This window comes from Neofelis nebulosa, chromosome 2 (assembly GCF_028018385.1).
Source record: "Neofelis nebulosa isolate mNeoNeb1 chromosome 2, mNeoNeb1.pri, whole genome shotgun sequence".
Lineage (NCBI taxonomy): Eukaryota > Metazoa > Chordata > Mammalia > Carnivora > Felidae > Neofelis > Neofelis nebulosa.
Genome location: NC_080783.1, coordinates 126,360,722 through 126,383,133, shown reverse-complemented (window position 1 = coordinate 126,383,133; position 22,412 = coordinate 126,360,722). Strand labels below are relative to the sequence as shown.

General features: G+C 46.1%; 1 long non-coding RNA gene across 2 annotated transcripts; it reads left to right on the top strand.

The window, feature by feature from the left end:
- The first annotated feature begins 401 nt into the window (after nt 1-401).
- On the top strand, nt 402-14,803 carry LOC131504183 (uncharacterized). Of its 2 annotated transcripts, none has more exons than XR_009257847.1 (3): nt 402-801; nt 4,727-4,807; nt 4,991-5,407. It is a non-coding gene; the product is annotated as an uncharacterized LOC131504183 (long non-coding RNA). The 2 variants fall into 2 exon arrangements; XR_009257846.1 differs by lacking the exon at nt 402-801 and adding an exon at nt 11,731-14,803 and having other exon boundaries at nt 3,748-4,807; nt 4,991-5,073.
- Nucleotides 14,804-22,412: the final 7,609 nt, after the last annotated feature.

Sequence of the window (22,412 nt, the reverse complement as noted above, 5' to 3'; positions counted from 1 at the left end):
CAGAGTCAGAAAGCACTGATCCACCCAATCTCCCAGCCCAAGCAGGAGTTCTACCAAACAGTCGTGAGGAGGCCCCAGCCTCTGCATAAACCCTTCCAGTGACAGGGACCTCAAAACGCTCCTGTTGAAGCTCTCCGATCTAATACTCAACAGAGGTCATGGCATTTGCTCCTTCTCTCCCCTCCTTACCCTGTACCTCACCCTGTCTTCTAATTCTCTGCACACCCACCCGGCAGGGCCAGATCCAGAAGGCACATTTCTGAGGCAGCTCGGTGGGGTGGGAGAGGTGCCCAGCTGCCCCCCAAGGGTTGCTGTGGCTGTCGCTTGCCTATAGTCTCTTTGACAGCTTTGTGCTCCGCGCTATAAATAAATGATTGTGAATGCTTATCTGCTTCCCTCTGTGTGCTTTTCAAGTTATTTTTGGGTGACAGGCCTCTTCTGTGTTAGGTGGGGGCCTGCATTATTGAAGACCATGCGTGCCTTGTCAAAGGGAAATAAGGTCAGCATGCACGTGGGGAGGCTGGGCCGGGCGGACAGTCGATTCGGGCTTGTCTGAGGTTCACAGCACCGTTCATGTCCTCTTGCTGAAGGGTCCCAGGCAGACCACGGGGCCCCCAACACAGTCCAACTGCTCCCCACAGACTACCTTGGGTTCAGGCTCCGCTCGTCATGTTAACTCTGCATCCACAGGCTCTAGTCCCTTAAAACAAGCTACATGGAATTTGCACAGGATCCTGGAAGAGGAGTCGGGATTCTTGGGCAACTATCCAGGCCTGCGGCTTCCTGGTTGGATGGCCTTGGGTGAGTCACTACTTCTCTGTGTCTCAGTATTTTTGTCCATAAAATGACACTGCTGATCACTGCCCTGCCTGCTTAGAGGGCTGGAATGTGGGTTTTCATTTCCCTACTATGGCCAGCTCTGGCTGCTGAGGTCCCAGAAACATGGCCAGGGCTCAGAACATTCCTCGGCTCCCCTCCCTGGGAGGCCCTTGGAGGCCAGCAGCCAGGGCCTCAGGGACTTTTCTAGCGTGGCAAACCAAGCTGTATTCTTTTGACCTCAAGCGTCCATGCAAGAAACTCAAAAAGAGAAACCCCGCTTTACTAGGGCTTCACTTAGATCCAAACTCAGAGGAGGCATCAGACAGAGCTGTCCTCCTCCAGCCCGTCCCCCTCCTCCCTCTGGAGCCTCTCAGCGCCCTCGGCCCTCTGACCACTGACTTTCCTCAGAGCTCGCCTTCTGTTCCGGAGGAAACCTCCTCAGCCCCTTCCTCTTTCTCACCGTCCTGTGCCACCACCCCCAGGCCTGCCCCTCCAACCATCAGCGCATCTGTCCCTCAAATCCCTGTACCCCTTCCTCCGCATTTCCAGGCCTCCAGCACCTGTGGTCGGACCTTAAACCTTTACACTATTGGGTCTGAAGACCATCTGCATCTATTGTGCTTTTCTGAGTCTTAATGAGAAGGAATCGATTCACCAACAGGAGGGGTTTTTGTAAAGCGCAGCACCAAGGTGTCTGAATACTTCAGGAAAATGCCCGTTGCCTTAGGAATCCTTCCTCCTTATTTTCGGGAATTTCTTCTACCTGCGTCTGTCCCTGCCGGGTCACGCTCCTCACGGGACTTGTTGGGCTCTGGCTCCAGGCCTTCTAAGCCTGAACACTTGACTGTCTTCAGGATCCCTACTTCTGCGGCTCCCACAGGACGGTCTCTGGATTCCCCTGGCAGGACTCCCTGTTCCCAGCCAGCCGTGGCTCCTTCGTCACTCAGTCGCCAGCCACTGCCCCACCTTCCCTGCCCCTCTGCCCCCCATTGCTCCAGCCCAGTTCATTATCTGGACCTTTTCTGCTTTTCACCCTCCACTGATTTGCAGCAGGTTCCAATTAATAATTTTAAACGGTCACCAATTTTCCCTGAGCCTCAGGCAATAATGGAGATTTAGGTCTAAATTAAAATTTGCTAATTTAGAAACATTTGCCCACTAATCGCTGCTGAAGCTCTACGACTTGGCAGGCTTGTAACTCACCGCTGTCCCTTTCCTGGTCTGATCTCTCTGTCTCTGGAGGGGTTAACTCAGTGCTTCTCAATCCAGGTGATTTTGCCTCCAGGGGATGTTAGACAATGACTGGACACACTTTGGGTTGTTACTACTTGGGGAGGGGAAATGCTACTGGCCTTAGTGGGTAGAGGCCTGGGATACAGCTAAACATCCCACAATGCACAGGAAAAGTCCCCACAACAGAGAATTCTCTGGCTCAAAATGTCAATTATGCTGAGGCTGAGAAACCCGAATATAGAACGTTCCTGGGCTTCTCCCCCAGAAACCTTTCCTTGCACAGCCCTGCATTCTCTAGAGCTGGACTCGAAGGTTTTGTTTCTAGATATCTAGAAACTTACAAGTGCAAAATTATCTTCTTAGTTGTTCTAGGTCTGTTTTCTTTGTTTATTTTAATGGATCCAATACTCAAACTCAGAAGATTTTGCCAGGAAATCTGTATTCACAGCTTGTGCTGGAAGATGGGAGATCTTTTCACACTGGTCTCCAATTCCCAGGTGGCAACATCCAGTGGGAGGTAGCAGCTCCCCACAGCCTTGTACATGGGGCATTACCTATCTGGTCACCAGTCTCCGCCATTCCCTGTTGCTGTTTGACCTTGAGTATCAGTTGCCACTTATTACCATGCTTGTTCTGCTGTTTTCTCATAGCAGAGAAAAACATGTGTTCCAATCCTGAACCAAAAGTGCGAAAATCGCAGGTAGACTGGGTTGTACCCACATGCGTCTCTCATTTTTATCGTCTACTTTGTTTCTGGGCATTTGACTGTGCACTTCTTGCTCCAGATGGCTCCTGCTGAGCATGGGAGTGACCCTTGACTCCTGTAGAGTCCCTCCCAGGCCCAGCCCTGCAGATTCACAAGAGGCCAGCAGGGTGAGTGGAAGGTAATTCTGGTGTTCCTTTTAAGCTTCCTGCTGGGAGGTGGGGCTCCTGTGGATTGGGGTTCCCAGTGGATCCACATCAAACACTCCCCATAGAGAGAGCTGCAGAGCAGGCCTCGGTCACTCAGCCCGAGGGAGCCCTATCCCCACCCCATTTCCTAACACGGCGTTGGTGAATTGGTCCACGAGCTAAGGCAGGCTTGCTGCCTGCTTTGTCAATAAAGTTTTATTGGTGGATAGTCATTGCCATTCACTCACCTATTGTCTGTAGCTGCTTTCCCCCTACACTGGCAGAACTGAGTAGTTTTGGCAGAGACTGTATGGCTCACAAAGCCTAACATAATTTACCACCTGTTTCTTCGCAGAAAAAGTTTGCAGACCCCTGTCCTGACATAGAAGTTCCTGTTATTATATACACTTTGCAGTTTACAAAGCACTTCTTTTTTTTTTTATAATGTAATTGTATTACTTATTTTTTAAATTTACATCCAAGTTAGTTCACATATAGGGTAATAATGATTTCAGGAATCGAATTTAGCGTTCATCACTTACATACAACACCCAATGCTCATCCCAACAAGCATCCTCCTTAATGCCCCTTGCCTGCTTAGCCCATCCCCCACCCAACACCCTGCCAGCAACCCTCACTTTGTTCTCTGTATTTAAGAGTCTCTTATGGTTTGTCTCCCTCTCTGTTTTTACCTTATTTTTGACAAAACACTTCTTTTGATCCTCCTAACAACTTCATGTTGTGGTCAGGGAAAAGATTATAGAAAGTGTCAACAAACATTTTTGAGCAGCTGGGGGGGGGCCAGGTGCTGAGCTCCCGTCTTTCACATGCATTTGCTCATGGCAGCCTTGGGAAGTAATGACTTTAACTTTACAGAAGCTCAGAGAGGTTAAGTGACGGGCCTACGGTCACCCTCGAGTCCACCTGGCTCCCTGCCAGGCCTCTCTGCTCTCCAGCTTGCTCTGATGCAGCAGTCTCGACCCTTGGCTGCATGTGGTGGAGGTCTATCACCATGGCACAGCCGTGGAACCCCTCTGCCTACACCCCCGGCACAATCGCTAGAGTTATAGCCTCTCCTCCCCCAGGCCTCGCACTAGTGAGTCACTAGGAGTAGAGGAGTGTTGAATTAAGGGTCAGTCCACCCTACTTCGTTCTTGCCCCCTCTTCCCAAATTGCCCAAGGATGGATGTCCCATGAACTGCTGGGCAAATTCTTCCCCGGGTACTTGACAGCCTCCATCCTTGACCAGCATTGCCAGGGGGAAACAGAGGCTGTGAATGCCTAGCCTAGCTCATCCTGACCCTGACCCCTGGAGATGCCAGGATGAAAGGGCCAGGGACGTGGGGAGAGATTAGAAAGGAAGACAAAGGGAGGGGGTCTGAACTGAGAAGAGCACAGCCCGATGGTGGCAATGGGGACAAGGGCCAAGGAATCAGGGCAAACAGAAAGCAACTGTGTGTTTCACTGCAAACGGCCTGCCGGCCTGTGAAGGGTAATAGATGGGAAGTTCCAAGGGGCTGTAATCCAGTCCGATAGAACAGGCCACACAGAACCCACACACCTCTGTGGAGTAATTTATGCCACATTAACTCTGTGCACTTGGGCCTCCATGTGCAACCATGTGTGTCTTGACATCCGTGTTTTGTGTGAGCAAACAGGGCTAGCCAAACCCACGGGACCGCTGGATGGTTTCACGCATGGGAAATGATGGGAGGTGCCGGGAAGAAGTGCTGACCTCAAAACATCTGGGCCTGCCATGAAGCCTGATGTCCTCCTATTTTAGATTCCTATCCTGCTCTGGTACAGTAACCGGCACCCGACAGATGCTCCATAAACATTAACTTGAACCCGTCCTTTCAACTGGGTGAGATATCTTGTGTACATATCTGCGTATATACATATCTACATACATACATATGTATGCAGAGATTCTATTAAATGTAAAGTCCAGTACAAATGTTACCTATGTTTTCCATTATCGTTATCCATGTATTCAATACAAATTGAGTGCCCACTGCATTAATTGCTTTCCTTTTTTAACTCGCAGAAGAGGTTGGTGTGAGAGAACAGTAAACAAGCTGGCTGTACATGGAACAGCCTCAGCCGTGTGGCTGTCAGAGAGGAGGCGAGGTAGGTGGGGCTGTGGAAGGAGCCAGGCTGGCAGCTTGGACTTGACCTCACAGGCATTCAGTAGGGGCCGTGGCCCCTTAAGCACAAGGACAAAGTGGGGGGTTGGAAGTCAGCCTGGCATTGGCATCAAGGGAGTCCTCAGGTGGGGGATCTAGTTGGGAGGCAGGTGCCGCTGGTCATGATCATGGTCATTACCTAAACACCCCGCCGCTCTGGAGCACTGGCGGCATAGCACGGAGATCTCCTTATCTCACGGAATCCTCCCAGCAACCTGAGAGATTTATATGCCCCCCTTTTCCAGTAACAAAACCGAGGCTCAGAGCTATGGGGTTGCAGAGGTGCTATGATATGACAACAGGCCTGGAGGGCAGGGATACCTAGCAGGACTCCGCAGCAAGGTTTGAAGCAGACCAGGTGGACGGTGGCTGCCTGAGGCCGTGCAGCTCAAGGGCCCAGAAAATGAGAATATAGTGGGGTTTGTCCCCAAGCTTCGGGCCTCAGGGGCCCCTACCGGAGGACAGACAGGGCCAGTTGCCTTCCCCTAGCAGGAGGAGGCCAACTCCCAGAGTGCACAATGGCTTCCACTGTTGAGTCAGGGCATCCGAGGGGCCCCCGTGTCCAGTGAGGTTGTGATTCAACAAGAAAGCAAGTCACTTCCTTCCTTGCCGACTGGTAGCAAGGCCATGGGCTGCTCTTCAGCCTGAGGTTCCCCTTGAAGACTGTGTAAGCCCACTCCTATCCTCCTTTCCCGCAACAAATTTCTTGCCACAGACTTTTTATACCATGATGATGAAGGCCAGGTGTGGTGAAAAGACACCTCTGTGCTTCCGGAGAAAGTTCTCTCCCAGCTCATTCTCTCTCTGGCAACATGCCAGCCTTTTACTCACTGGGCCTGGGAAACCAAACATGATATAAAACAAAATAAAATGACACAGCTTCATTATCTGCCGGAGAAAGATGATTAAGCCGGTCTACTTTGTGTCCTGATGGGCTATCTCTGCACTGTGTGTCCAATGTTGCTTTCCTTCTGGATTAGAACGACAGTATGAACTGTCTGTGGGTTAATTGGTTTCTTGGAAAGTTTATTCATTTCTTCCTCTCCCCCTCTGAAGGCATAGAACATTGCACAGAGTCAAAATGCTCAGCTTCTATTTTATGTGTCCAGAACATAACATGCATCAACCAGACATCCTGTCACAGCCAGTGAGCAGTGAGGTGGGATGCCTTCCCCTCCTTCCAGAGCCTTGTTGCCAACACTGTCAGTAGGGCCCCCAACGGGCCGGGTGTGGACGATCGCCCCTCGGTGGGTCTGCTCCATGGCTTCCCCTTGGCTCCTGGGAGAAGCTGGACAGAGTTAACAGTGAGCTTGTCCTCGCCTTTCCTATCCATATCCCATCCATATCCAACAGTGTCTTAGGGCTTGACAAGACACCACACCCAGGAAGCCACCCTGGATTACCTGCACAATCATTATGATTACAGAGTCGGTGCAAACCCCCTTCTTCTGTCGCCGTGCTAACCACAGGCTTCTGATGCCTGATGATTAAGGTCCAGGGCTAGAGAGGAACATGCCTTTTGCTTTCTAAGATCAGAGGTGCTTATATATGTCTCATTTCTTCTTGGTTTGTTTGCTTGACTATTAAGGTTATTCTTTTTGATTGTTTTTGAGCCATTTGGCAGGTGTGTTTTTCTGGCCCCCAAGTGTATTGCCAATGCCTCTGAGGCAGAAACCACACCTAATTATCTGCGGTTTCCAAGACCCCATAATATTCTCAGCACTCGCTGGAGTGGCAGATGATTCTAGGAAGCTGGGCGGTGTCAGGTGGGGTGCCAGGCCATGGCTCCGGAGCAGGCTGCTGGGGGCAAATGCGGACCAGGCAGCTCATTTCACCCCCTCATTGCCTCCCTTTGCACATCTGTAAAATGGAGATCATAATGCCAACCTCGTTGGGTCCTTGTGAGGATTAAGTACCTGGTAGAGGGACTGGTGTGTGGGAAACACTGAACACATGCCTACGGGGCTCTTGAGATCCTGTAAACACACAGCACCATGCTCCCTTATGCTGGGCCTCTTGCTTCCTTTCTGGATACCCCACATCTGGCTTGGCCAGTGAGGGACAAGGCTGGAGAGGACACACAACAGGCCAAGCAGGGTTCCCACCACGGCTTGTACCTTTTGTATCCCTTCCCAGCACCGAGAGGGAACCTCACTCACAGACCTGGAATGAGGCCTGGAGAGATCTAGGACCTCTGATTTGTTCTCAGACTCCCAGCTAAGGCTGGAAAGTCCCCACCCAATGGCTGGTGTTTATATTTCTATTCTTCCCTCCCCTGGGTGCTCCTGAAACGGATCTGTTGTTCTCCCCAAAGCCCACCCCTGCCAGGGCCCCCGAAAGCTTCATCAACTGAAAAGAAAAGAACCATGACTCAGCAATGGGGGCCCTGGAACCTGATTGAAATCCCTGACAGATATTTATTGCAAAAACATCTCTCTTTATATAACAATTTAATCAGGCCGAGGTGTGGTAAGCAGGGAGGCACCCATTAAGCCCGGCTGTTAAGGCAGCCAAATCGTCTCCTGCTGATGGATGTGGCATAGGCATGGCTGGTCGTTAGAAATTAAAGCGGAACCGAAATCCATTTGCTGCCTGGTGGCGTGGAGCACTGTTGTTACAGCTTAACACAAGCCATCTCTTGTGCGCTGTGAGGCCGACACACGGAAAGCCGCCTCCTGCCCCTGTGCCAGCTGTAATTCAGAGAGAGTGTCACTTTCATGTGCTTTCTCCACGGCCACGGACAATTGACCTCAGGGACACTTGATTTTCCTGGAGCCACAGGTTGGAAGAGGCAGGAAGAAGTGGAGAGAGAGGGAGCAGGTGAGGAAGACAGAGACAAGCCTCTTCTGGGGATGAAAGAAAAGACTGTGCCTTTGAAAAAGAAGGCAAGCTCTTCCCACCCCCTGTGCTTGGAATAACTTTCCACTCAATACTGCACAGTGGTCTCCTCTCTTCCATCAAAGCCACCCTAATACTCCTCCTCTGTGTGTTTTTTATGTCATTGTTGTCCTAATGGCAAGGTGATGCCGGCAGAAGGAGAGGGACATGGCTCGGTCGGACCTCGGGAGCAGGCATAGTTCCAGGACTCGGTGGTGTGTGCATCCTGGGCCGGGAACCGACTCATCCAGCTCGAGGGTAGCGCCTTGGTCTATCCTGATGGATGCCTGTGCCTGGTATAAATGCAGGTGTTCTGGGACTCAGGCTTCACTGTATCCTGAGCACATTCCCTGCCTCGAGAAAATCCAGCGGGTGGCTTATTTTTGTCTTTGTGTCACTAGTCACTGGCATAATGTCGAGCGCTTAGTTGGTGACTACCAAAGGTTTATTTTGTGGCTGAATGAATGAACAAATGAATCAAGCAGAATTTTCAGGGTTGGTTATTTCCTCTAAGATTCCTCTCTTCTAAGCATCCCTCTTGGGTCCTCCCAAATGCTCAGAGCCTCTAATACACTTAAAATACAATTTGACTGAATTTGCCCGTCTCTCCCCCTCAACACAATCAGATTTATATGTAACTTTATAGAGCAGCCCTATTTCATAAAGGAGGGATAGGCTTTTGCACTTAAGTTCTTGATGGAATCTCAACATTTAGAAGCACAGACAGTATGTCGCCCATCTGTATGTACAGGTTCTGCAGTAGAGAGAGGGAGTGCATGATCCCTCTAGTCCTAAGCGCAAGGGTGCTAACTGGAGGGCAGACTTTTACAGCAATGACCCGATGCCTGGTTTTATCCCTGAGCTTCGGCACGGGGCCAAGAAGCCTCTAGGAGCAAAAGCGAAAACAGAAAGAGAATGCTGTCAGCACCTCTCTCCCTGCTGGAGAATCAAACGTCCATCCTAAGAGTCTCTTAGGCTAGGATCCACTCATTAAACCAGACGCAACTCTATCATTTGCAAGCAATTCATTAGTCTAAACAGGTCTGAATGTCATCCCCATGTAAGGATTCGTCAGACAATTAATTAGAGCACAAAGCTAGAAGGAAAAAAAAAATCCAGTTCACGAGACCAAGTAACAGTCTCATTCGTGATAGTCAACTTTCCTCTAGGTTTCTGAAATGCAGAAGGGGGGTCAATGGTAGCAGGTGCCAATCCGGAGATGTATTGGAGGAGATTTTGCGATGTGCTGGGTTTTGGCTTGCCCACCTGACTGCTTCTCTGCTGTGAGCTGCTCCAAAAGATTCATGGTGCTGAGGCTTGAGTGGGGACTTTGGCTCCCAAGGATCTGAGAGCTGCATGTTGGAGAAAAACAGACATCAAGCACCACGGCACCAAGAAGAGGCTGGCCTTTGCGTACTAGACGCAGGTGGTGAGCTGGGACAGCCTGGGGCACTTCGAGCCGGAGGATCAGGGGACTCAGGAGGAGATGGCTTTGAGCCAGGTCTCATACTTCTGCAGGCTGCTCCACACCACACAGGAGCCAGAGGGACGGTGGCTGGGGCTGCCAGCTCTGTGTCCAGAGTCAAACCCCCAAGATCACCTCTGCCTTCCTTCCTGGAAGAGCTTGCCCCACACCAAAAGACTCAGCCTTTTGGTTCTCTCTGAAAGGACCACAGCAGGAGGCCCCTGAGGGACTCACAACCGGGAGCATGGAATTATTCTCAGACAATGCGTGATCAACTTACATTTATGATAGGTTGCACACACACACACACTCATTGAACTATTTTACTTCCTATCATACTTCATATCACATCTTAAGGTAATGTAGGCCAAAATATGTTTGGTTGTGTTTTTCTCTGGGCTTTTAGAGAGTTGTGTGCCGTAGGAATTTCTAAACTGGTGTAATGTCATTTATCAAAGGCAGGTGAGGTCGGGACATGCTGGAGAAACATCCTTCTACTTTGTCTGTTTTTTGGCTGAGGGCCCCGCCCCCCCCCCCCCCCCCCGCCGCCCCAACGGGAAAAACTGTAGAAGATGTCACCTCCTAGCTTACCTGGTCAGCCTTTACCAGCCCAGTACTGGAGAGTGAGGCCAAAGTACATTTAAAAAGGGGTGTGTTTAGACATAGCATTAACAGGGTGTTGCTGGCAAAGGGACATAGGGGAGGGGGTGTTAGTCTGCATCCCCCAAGATTAAAGGCAAGGATTTTGTTAGGGAAAATGTCCACGTGAAAGAAAGTGGTGATGGGGGTGAGTTGGGGAGGCAGGGATTGCTGTCAGATGGTGATGCAAATATGACCCCAGTGAGGGAGAAGGAGGCTGGGGACGGGGGAGTGGACTGCCAAGTGGTCTGGATGGTTTGGCAAAGCCACAGGGGAGTCCTTGAGCCAAAGCTGGCCGAAAGAGGAGTCACCTGTCCCCCAGGAACAGGTCTGCCTCACTGTCTCTGCTGGGCTCAGCCACTGGATGGGGACAACCAGGGGGGGAGGGGGGACATGCCTGGATGCAAAGATGGTTGTAGATTTCAGAGGGCAGTGGCTGGGACCCCGTCAGCCATGCTCCCTGGGGCAGGAGCCTGGGAGGCATGTTCTCAGGGCTTCTGTGAGGCTGGAAATATGCCTGAAGGAGAGGAGACAGAACCCCCAGTAACCCCCTTTCAAGGGGTAGGAAGTTGGCCCTCTGTCCCCTCTTGCTCCCAAATGCCCTTCCAGCATACAGCTTTCAGAGCCCACACTAGTGTTTACTTAACCTTAGGATGGTTTGCTCCATTCAATGAAAGTGCCCTTGGGAGGGGTAGCAGATTAAACCTTTCCAGTTAGTCCTCAAGATTAAATAATCATCTAGATTACTTTCTGATCCCATGAAAGAAGAGAACATAGAAATCTGGGCACGGGAACCAGAAGGGAGAGGTGGGGGCACAGTGTTCCACTTCACGTGCCCCCACCCTGGCAGACCTCCTGGAGGAAGAAGGAGAGATAACAGAGCGGCTGGCTGTTTCCTTCCTTTTCTGAGAGCCCGCAGTCCCTCGGCCCCCACTGCCGGTCAGGTCTGCAAGAAAAGGGAGACTCAGACAGCAGATGCATCGATGAAGCCCAGGAGGCTCCGAGCCCCAAGGAAGGAAAGCAAGGCGGCATAGATTGAGCATCTATTCTGCACCACGTTCTCCATATGTGTTTATTCATGTGACATTCAGGGCTAGCCTGTATGGTGCTATTAATATCTGGTTTCTAATAGGCAACCGAAGCTCAAAGAGGTTTGCTCAAGCCCAAACGTGGCAGAACCAGGGTGCAAATGCAGTTCAGTGCAAATACCACATTAGACAGGCAGGGCTCTAGAGGTTGAGAAACCCAGGCCTGCTCTGATGGACGGGTGGGGTGGCTGATGGGCGGAGCTGGAGAGCTCACATGGAGAAGGCAGGAGGTGGGTGAGTCGTGTTTGGCGGTGGGAGACTGCTGCTTGGGAGCCTCGTCTCCTATGTCGTGAAGCTGGCAGGTGGGATGTGGGAGACCCCCGCTTTCACGGTGTGTTACCTCCAAGCTAAGCTGATGCTTGCTGGTTGGAAGAAGGAGAGTCCTAACAAGCCCCTTGGAACATTCACACTTTAGGACCTAAATACCTTTAGTGGTTTCCCAGTGCTCTTAGCATGAAATTAACATTTTCAGCCTGGCCAGCATGGCTTCCCGAGTCTGCTCCCTTCTTACTGCTCTTGTATCCTCTCTCAGGACCCTCTGCCTCCCTCCCTGTGCTCCCCTCACATCGTCTTCTTGGCTTCTCCACGCGCCACTCCAGCACCTGCTGTTTCCACATGAGACTGTAAGCTGCGTGCAAACGGAGACTGAATAGCAATTGTTGTTGGGTGCCTAAAAAATGCTGCACCCTTAATAGGTGCTCAGTACATACTCACTGAATAAATGGAAAGTGAGATGTGGTGAGGGATGAGGTAGGCACTTCCAGTGAGGGTCAGACACTCCTCTCTCAACTTTCACCTCCAGCAGTGCAAACAATATAAAAAGCCGGATGTGTTATATAACACCTGTCTATGTGAATGGCTGAACTAGTAGGAAAGTAAGAATTCTTCACAGGCCAAAAGCAGTGGGAAAGTCAACATCCTAGGAGGTAAGCAAGAGCCTAAGCCAGAATATCTGCCACACCCTGGGGACTTGAAGCTTCTGTCTCGGGGGCTGCTGAAGCATTCAAGAATCAAGAGATACAGCCCAGGGCTCACCCATGATGGGCAATCTAAAGGAAGACGGCATGAAAGTCAGACCACAGAGGGCTGGATCCTCAGCGAGAGAATGAGCAAAAGACCATTTTGCGGTCTTCCTCCTCCAAACCCATAACTCCAGTCTCACTATGAGAAAAACATCAAACAGATCCCAGTTGAGGAACATCCTACAAAATACCTGATCAGTACTCTTCAAAATAGTTAAGGTCATCAAAAAGGAAAGTCTAAGAAACTGTGACAGCCAAGAGGAGCTTAAGGACACAGGATGACTAAACATAATACAATATTCTGGATGGGAACCCGGGGCAGAAAGGGGAAATTAGGTAAAAACTGAAGACAAATGAATAAAGCATGGACTTTAGTTAATAATAATCTATCAATATTGACTCATCAATTTTGACAAATGTACCCACCATACAAATATAAGATGTTAATGGGGGCAAGTCGGTACAGGGTACATGAAAACTCTCTGTATTATTTTTGAAACTTTTCTGTAAATATAAAACTACTCTAAAATTAAAAAAAAAAATTTAAATAAAATAAACCCAATATACATAAGGGAAAAGCAAGGAAACTTGTAACTCTTCACTTGATTTTGGGAAGAGAGAGAGAAAGACTGTCTCCTGAGATTCATAGCCATTTATTTAAATTTGTAGTCTAATACCATACTGTCTTGTTGATTACAGCTTTGTAGTAGAGGCTAGAGTCTGGGATTGAGATACCTCTGGCTTTGGTTTTCTTTTTCAACATTACTTTGGCTATTCAGGGTCTTTTGTGGCTCCATACGAATTTTAGGATTGTTTGTTCTAGCTTTGAGAAGAATGCTGGTGCAATTTTGATTGGGATTGCATTGAATGTATAGATGGCTTTGGGTAGTATTGACATTTTAACAATATTTATTCTTCCAATCCATGAGAATGGAATGTTTTTCCATTTCTTTGTGTCTTCTTCAATTTCCTTCATAAGTCTTCTATAGTTTTCAGCATACAGATTTTTTACATCTTTGGTTAGGATTATTCCTAGGTATTTTATGGTTCTTGGTGCAATTGTAAGTGGAATCTATTTCTACAACGCTGTAATTATCAAGACAGTATGGTATTGGCACAAAAACAGACATATAGACCAATGGAATAGAATAGAGAACCCAGAATTGGACCCAAAAATGTATAGCCAGCTAATCTTTGACAAAGCAGGAAAGAGTATCCAATGGAAAAAAGTTTCTTTAGCGAATGGTGCTGGGAGAACTGGACAGCAACATGAAAGGATGAAACTAGTACACAAAAATAAACTCAAAATGGATGAAAGACCTAAATGTGAGACAGGAAACCATCAAAACCCTACAGGAGAAAACAGGCAACAACCTCTTTGACTTCAGCCGCAGCAATTTCTTGCTTGACACATCTCCAAAGGCAAGGGGACTAAAAGCAAAAATGAACTATTGGGACCTCATCAAGATAAAAATCTTCTGGGGGCGCCTGGGTGGCTCAGTTGGTTGAGCATCCAACTTCGGCTCAGGTCATGTTCTCATGGTCCGTGAGTTCGAGACCTATGTCAGGCTCTGTGCTGACAGCTCAGAGCCTGGAGCCTGCTTCAGATTCTGTGTCTCCTTCTCTCTCTGTCCCTCCCCCACTCATGCTCTGTCTCTCTCTGTCTCAGAAATAAAAAAACATTTAAAAAAAATTTTTTTAAAGATAAAGATGTTCTGCACTGCAACAGAAACAATCAACAAAACAAAACTAAAAGGCAACTGATGGGATGGAAATTTGCAAATGACATATTGAATAAAGGGTTAGTATCCAAAATCTATAAACAACTTACAACCTCAACACCTGAAAAATAAATAATCCAGTGAAGAAATGGACAGAAGACATGAATAGACACTTTTCCAAAGAAGACATCCAGATGGCCAACGGACACAGGAAAAGATGCTCAACGTCACTCATCATCAGGGAAGTAAAAATCAAAACCACATTGAGACACCACTTCACACCAGTCAGAGTGGATAAAATTAACAACTCAGGAAACAACAGATGCTGGTGAGGATGTGGAGAAACGGGAACCCTCTTGCACTGCTGGTGGGAATGCAAACTGGTGCAGATGCTCTAGAAAATAGAGTGGAGGTTCCTCAAAAAGTTAAAAATAGAACTACCCTATGAACCAGCAATAGCACTACTGGGAATTGATCCAAAGGATACAGGAATGCTGATTCATAGGGGCACAAGTACCCCAATATTTATAGCAGCACTTTCAACAACAGTCAGTTATGGAAAGAGCCTAAATGTCCACCAACTGACAAATGGATGAAGAAGATGTGGTTTATGTATACAATGGAATACTACTTGGCAATGAGAAAGAATGAAATCCTGCCATTTGCAGTAAGGTGGATGGAACTGGAGGGTATTATGCTAAGTGAAGTAAGTCAGTCAGTGAAAGACAGATATCACATGTTTTCACTCATATGTGGAACTTGAGAAACTTAACAGAAGACCATCAGGGAAAGGAAGGGAAAAAAAATAGTTACAAACACAGAGGGAAGGAGGCAAACCATAAGAGACTCTTAAGTACAGAGAACAAACTGAGGGTTGATGAGGGGGGTGGGAGAGAGGGGAAAATGGGTGATGGGCATTGAGGAGGGCACTTGTTGGGATGAGCACTGGGTGTTGTATGTACGTGATGAATCACAGGAATCTACCCCCAAAACCAAGAGCACACTGTGTACACTGTATGTTAGCCAATTTGACAATAAATTATATTTAAATAAATAAATAAATAAATAAATAAATAAATAAGTATCTGTAGTCCAAATTTCCAGGCAGAAAATTCAATTTCAAATGTCATTGGGTTGGTATAGCTCCCCAGTGCCTGGTAGATAACAACAAAAATTTTCTCTGGAAGAATGCAATTTCACCTGAAACCTCAGAATTTCTCCAGATAGGGAACATGAAGTTATCATCAAAAATTATAAAACACATATGGAAACAAAGCACTATGAGCAAAATCCAGCAGAAGTAACAGATAGTGGAATCAGAACCCCAAAAACTTCAGACATTAGCATTACTGGACATGGGATATAAAATAAGTGTGTTTAATGTGTTACATATGTTTAATATATTCTAAAAAGCTCAAAAATAATGAGCAAAAAATAAAAGACTATAACAAATGACCAAGCATGTTTGAAAAGAAAACAAATAGAACTTCAACAAAAAATATAATTTAAGCTAAAAACTCAATGGACAGCTAAATAATAGATTCAACACAGATGCAGGAGGAATTGGCAAACTGAAAGATATGGATACGGCCAAAGATACAGATTGATTTCAAACATTGTTAAAGATAGATTTAGAATGTAGTCTTGAGAAACCAAGAGACAAACAGTAAGAAATAAAGGTGGAGACATGAAAGTCAGGGTAAGAGATTGTAAATTTACCTAATTGACTGGAATAAAAAAACAGGGACGAGGCAAGGGTGAAAGAGTTAATGGCTATGGGTTTTTCTAGAATTGTTAAAGGACACCAAACCTCAGTTCCAGGAGTTGCAACAAATGCCAAGCAGAATGTATAAAATGAAATCCTCACTTACGCAAAGTAGTGTGAATCTGCAAAGCACCAAAGACAGACAGACCAAGAGAGAGAGAGAGACAGAGAGACAGAGAGACAGAGAGAGAGAGCACCAAATCAGAAATAGGAAAACCAATCCGTGAAGACAGATAGGCTAACAGCACTTACCTTTGGAGACGTGGGTAATGATCAAGGAAGCCTTCTAGAGTGCTTATAAGGTTTCATTTTCACTTTAAACATCCGAGTGATAATTACATGAGTGTATCACTTTGTAAAAATTCAGCAGGCTGTACATTTATGATTCATGCACTCTAAAGTAAAAAATATGCTATCCTTTAATTTTTAAAACTCACATTTAAAGGAATGGTACTTAGACTAGGAGCTGACTTTTCAACAGCAACAGCAACAGCCAGAAAATAGCTGAATAAAATATCGTCAATGTCCCAAGAGAATAACTTGAATTCCATCCCCAGTGAAACCATCTTCTGAAAATGAGGGTGAAATAGCCACATTTTCGGATAAATGACCCTCACTAACAGAAGTTCTAAAGAATGTACATTAGACAGGAGGAAAATGATTCCAGATGGAATGTCTAAGGCAAAGAAAGAACGTGAAATACTATTTTGGAAATATGTGGATAAATCCAAATAAACATGGACTGAATAAAGCAAGAGTGGTAATAATGTCTACGTTGTAAGGTTACAGACAGCTATAAATCAAAATACTAGACAAAAATAGTGTATTAGATGGAAAAGGGGAGATGAAATGTAAAGCATTCTAAGGCTCTTACATGTTGGGGGAGGAAGATAAAGATATGGATTGATTTCAAATGTTGTTAAATCTGCAATGTTAAAATATCTAGGGCAGCCACTAAAGGAATAAATATATAAAACATATTTTTCAAACTACTAAAGGAAAAAATGGAAGAAGAATAATATTTAAAAAGTACTTTCAGCAAGAAAAGAGCAAAGAGAAGACAGCAAGAAAAGAAAAAAAAATGAGAAACAGAAAAAGTGGGACAAATAGAAAGTACAAAGTAAAATGGTAGAAATCTAAATATATCAGCAGTCACAATAAATATAAATTGATAAACTCTCCAGTTAAAAGATTGCCAGACCACAGTTTTTAAACCCAAGTAAATTGTGTTTATAAGGACACGAATATTGAGAGTAAAAACATGAAAACATGAAAAAAGATGTACCCAGTAAGTAGTAACCTTAAGAAAGCTGGGTAGTTATATTAATGTCAAGTTAAGTGAATTGCAGAGCAAAGCATTAACTAGATATAAAGAGGATTACTACACAATGGTAGCTTCAAATCACTGGGAAGATATAAGAATTCTAAACTTGTTTACAGGGGCACCTGGGTGGCTCAGTCGGTTGAGTGGCCGACTTCGGCTCAGGTCATGATCTCACGGTCCGTGAGTTCGAGCCCCGGGTCGGGCTCTGTGCTGACCGCTCAGAGCCTGGAGCCTGTTTCAGATTCTGTGTCTCCCTCTCTCTCTGCCCCTCCCCCATTCATGCTCTGTCTCTCTCTGTCTCAAAAATAAATAAACGCTAAAAAAATAAAAAAATAAAAATAAAAAAAATAAATAAACTTGTTTACATTTGAAAGCACAGCCTCAAAATCTAAGTAATGTCTAGGGTATCCCTATAAATAGCACACATATAAGACATAATTTTCAAAGTTACGGGGAAAAATGAAAGAATAATAATGTAAAAAGTACTTCAATCTAGTGATGGACACGTGCCATTATCTGTTAGTCCAAACCCCTCTAAAGTACAACACCAAGAGTGAACTTTTACATAAACTATGGACTTTGGGGGATTATGTAGGTTAATTGGTTATAACAAATACACCACTCTAGTGGGGGATGTTGATGGGGGAGGCTATGCACGTATGGGGGCTGAGGGTATGTGGGAAATCCCTATACCTTCCCCTCAGTTTTGCTGTGAACTTTAAACTTCTCTAAAAAAGGTAAAGTTTTAATCTAAATAAATAAATGATAAAAGACAAAAATAGCACATGTACCTAAAAAATCAATGTAGAAAATAAAACCCACAAGGATAGAGTAGCAGGGAAAATAAATAGCACTTTAATCAATTCAAAAAATGGCAAGAAACATGAAAAAAATGAGAAACAGAAAAAGAGAAAGCACAGAATAAAATGGTGGAAATAAATCTAAATACATTGACAAACACAATAAATATAAAGCTTGATGAAATTGCTAGAAGATGTTGACAAATTCATCATGAATTGTGAGATTTCAACATACTTCCCTAGGGTAATTGATATATCCAGCAAACAATATGATTAGTAAGGCTGGAAAAGCACAATTAAAAGACTGATCTAATTCGTTTCTAGGCCATAAAGCAAGTCTCAAGAAAGATTAGGGTTTTTTTTTTAAGTTTATCTACTTTGAGAGACAGAGACGGTGCAAGTGAGGGAGGGCAGAGAGAGTGAGGAGAGAGAGAATCCCATGTAGCTCTGTCCTCACAGCATGGACTCGACACAAGGTCTCGAACCCTCGAAACTGGGAGATCGTGACCTGAGCCAAAACCAAGAGCCAGATACTCAACTGACTGAACCACCCAGGCACTCCTCAAGAAGTACTAGTTTTATTTGGAAACTGAAAACACATTTCTAAGCAACTAAAAATAAAAATCATAATAAAAATAAAAATTTAGAAGAGATTGATAATAATAATACTACATATCAAACCTTGTAGGATGCAGCTAATGTAGTAACCCGAGTAGAGTGTATAGCTTTGAAACTTATGTTAGAGAAGAAAAATATGTTGAAAATAAATTATGCCTCTAACTTAAGATCTGAGAAAAGAACATTAGAACACACACACACACACACACACACAAGAGAAGGAAAATCATGATTCCAAATATTTTCCCATAATAGGGAATTGGCATCTGATAAGTCATCTCAAAGTCACTGATTTCCTCCCTGAGAGCTTTTCTTGAGAGTTCACTACCCCACACCAATGCGGTATGAATTTGTGTGGCCCTTTGCAGTATTCCAAGTGGACTCAGAGCTATTGACTCTGCAGTGGGCAGACATCAGTGCCTGGAGAGGAAGGTGCCTGGTACACCCTCAGCCCTCTCTGACCCTAGTTGGGCTGAAGCAGTTACAGATGTGGCAGCTGACCATTTACTGCATCTTTTTCTGTGGCTGCACAAGCCTGGCTAATCCTCTGGGGTCCAGAAGTATTTAATATACCTTCAGGCACTTGGGCCAAAGCAAGAATAAAACCCAGCATTTCTTGAGTCTCTTCACTCTCAGTGGGTTTTGCTGTTGGTTTTTGTTGTGGTGGTTGTTTTGGCTTAGAAACAAAAAACCAAAAAAACATGTACCAGAAAAAGCAAGGGAAATGAGGAAGAAGTCACCATCCAAAATGGGTGTGAGTATAGACATTAAACAGAGAACTTCTTTGGAAGCCCAAGGTCAGTAATGACCCATTTGAACTCTCTGAGGAGACCATTTGTCAGAGAGAGGAAAGTAAATTCCGCCCAAGAGAAAGAAAATGGAAATCCAAATTCCAAGGCCAAGAGCCTTGCAGTTTATATTGACTGGAAAGAAGAGAATTGTTCTCCCCAGGGGCAGGCCCAGCAGGTGGCATCCTGGTCAGAACCAGCAAATATGCCCTCCCCTCCCTCTGCAGGGAATCATCCCCACCCCCCCACCTTTGCACTCATTCCAGTTACAAGCCCCTGCAGAATTCATTAAAGTATTTTAAAACCAGTGGAGAAAACTTAGTCCATATGTTTGGACAAGCCATGCACGCACAACCAAGAAATAAATAAATTAAATTGGGGGTGGGGGGGAAGGAAAGAACAAAACAACAAAATTAACTAAGCTTTGAGCGAGTGTCTAATAAACTTGACATTTTTAACAGGCACGTTGAAATTTCCCCCATGTGCTGGTGACAACGATAATAATTGAATGCATAAGAGATAAAAATCTATTAAAAATAGTGACAGCAGCAAAAGCTGTTGAGAGTTTTAAAATTCAGATTTCTGTTTTAAATTCAAGGTCTGTGGCCTCTCCTCACTTAGCTTAGTTGATGAGGCTATGGAGGGAGCTCTGGCCCTTTGATGGAAAAAGCCCATCAAACTGGGGCCACAGGGCCCACAAGTGTCAGGATTCCTTACAGCAGTCCCTTTTAACTTTTGGGGTGCCCTTGCTGTAGGAAAAGTCCTCTGTTCATGAGGCCCAGAAGCAGTCGCACAGAGCTTTCTGGTTGTGGCCTAGTGGACACACTCTCTTCTCTTGCCCCCACCCACCCCCCCCACCCCACCTCACTCTAGGACTTGAAGGATATAGAAAGTTCTTTTTGTCAGTGAATGGATGGATGGATGGATGGATGAGCGGGTGGATGCATTTATTAAATGTATCTGAACTTAGAGTTCAGACACCCAGACTCTAGTTCCATCTTTGCCATAGGAATGTTCTATGAACACAAATCACTTTGTCTCTGTGGGCCTTCATTTCTTCACATGAAAAACAACAGATAGTTTCTTATGATCCCAGGAGATCCCCCTCCCCAACAGTCTCCCAGGATAGAGGGGAAGCCAGCTGACTGTGCTGAGTTACAGGTAATACAACACAGAGACAAAAAAACAAACAAGCTGATTTAGAGATGGGCTCACCTGACCTGGGTGTTCTATATGGCTTCCCAATTTGAGGTGGGTTCATCAAGGACTTTCTTTTTGATCTCACTGTGTACCCAGTCTTCTCATATCTACTCCCTGCTATACCTCAGCGCTTCCTTGCTCATTCTTTTCCTATATCCTTTAGTTATTCTGCCCCAGCTGTTCCTACTATAAGCTGCATTTTCCCAAATTATGATTTCTTCCTCTGGTAAAGTAATTGAACGCATAAGGCTACCCCTGAGCCCAAGGGCCCCACTTCCTAAAAGCCTGCATTCCCTAGCAAGCCTGCACAGGTCCCAGAGCTGACTGCTAGTGGAGCCATTTCCCCCACCCAATTACCACCAACATCATGCACTTGTGGGTTATTTTCTCAACAAACTTGTGTGCGGCAAGTTACCATGGAAATAAGAAAAAGTGATTTGTTGGTATTGGTATCCTGAAAATAAAGTGTGAGCCACGCTGAAAAATATCAGAGGTAGGGGAAGGGGAAGGCTATCAGGAGAAAGAGAAGAGATCTTTTCACACAAGGTGAGGAGGAAGAATCTTGCACTACCCCAGGAGAAAAGTCCAGGTGGTGCTGGAGAGGGGGGGTGGAGGCCACCAAGTACTGGACGTGGCCTTGCCGAGGTTGGTGTTCATTTCCTGGTATATGGAAAAGAATCCCTGAGGGTCTGTCCACTGCTTTCTCTCCAGTAATGAAGATTAAAAACACAATTAAGTTAGACCCAGTAATCTGACCCATTAGTATGCATCTTCTCCAGATCAGAGGGCAGTTATGTTGGGTCCTAAGCTGGCCTCATGAATCACCACGACAGGAACAAGCTGGAGATAGGAACAGCTTTTGCTTCAAAGGATTTTCTTGGCAATACTTCTCCTGGTGGCCTACAGATGGGGTCCTTGAAGGATATGCACTGGGATGATTCCCAGAGAGACACCCCAGGATGGGTATTCGGCCAACACCACCACCCAGGGAGTGTGATGTGCAGTCAGTTAGGTTAAAGAAGCAGTCCTTTTGCTCAAGGATCGGAGCTGCCTGGATTAGTTGGGTCTGTGTCCACCAGCTCAAGTGTATGTACCATTTTGAACTTAGGGTTGCTCACCTATTAATGGCAATAATCTCATTTGTCGTCTGTGGTTGAAAAACTATGTAAAAGCAGCTGATACAACGGATATACGGAGATATTTAATAAATGTGTTTTTTTCCTCACAGTTTATTCCAAATCCAGAAATCTCTTCCCAGAGAAGCGACTCCTCTGAGGTAGCCAGCTCTGAAGGTGGGGACGAGACAGAGCACTGAGTCTATCCGGAGAGGCAGGGGAGACAGCACTGGGGACCTAGAGTGTGTGGCACGTATGGGGTGGTAGAGAAGTGTCTTCCCACCCTTTCACCACCGATGTGTTTAGCTGTCACTTCCTAGAGACTCAGTATGTGATCTTCAACAAGTCATTTATCCCTCTGAGTGACATCATGTCAGTGTGACCCTCCCTCTCCCAGAAGACTTGCCTTTCTCTCATCATGGTGGTTACAGGCTTGGCATTCTGTTAGAGGACCATCAGGCTTTGTGGAAAAGTAGATATGGAGTAAGGGGTCCTTCCCAGAGTCATGCCAAGGAGGCAACTTCCTGCTGCGCCTGTGGCCATAGCCAGCCAGGTGCATGGACTCCGGTAGGCAGCATGAGCAAGTAGACTCAAGGAATGAGTATACGGCCACACTGCCTGGATGTCTCTGCCTGGTGCAGTGAGGGTCTCAGCCCCTCACCCGTCCTAACCTGATAACCTGTCTCGACTGTAGAACTGATCCAGGCTTCCCACAAAGCCAGGAAGATGTACAGATCTCCAAAATGCCACAGAAACCATCAGACGTTAGTGTCCCGTCCTCAGCGGCAGCTTGCCTGGTGTGTGGAAAGACAATCAGATTTGGACACATGAAGACCTAAGTTGACAAGATATGTGACCTTC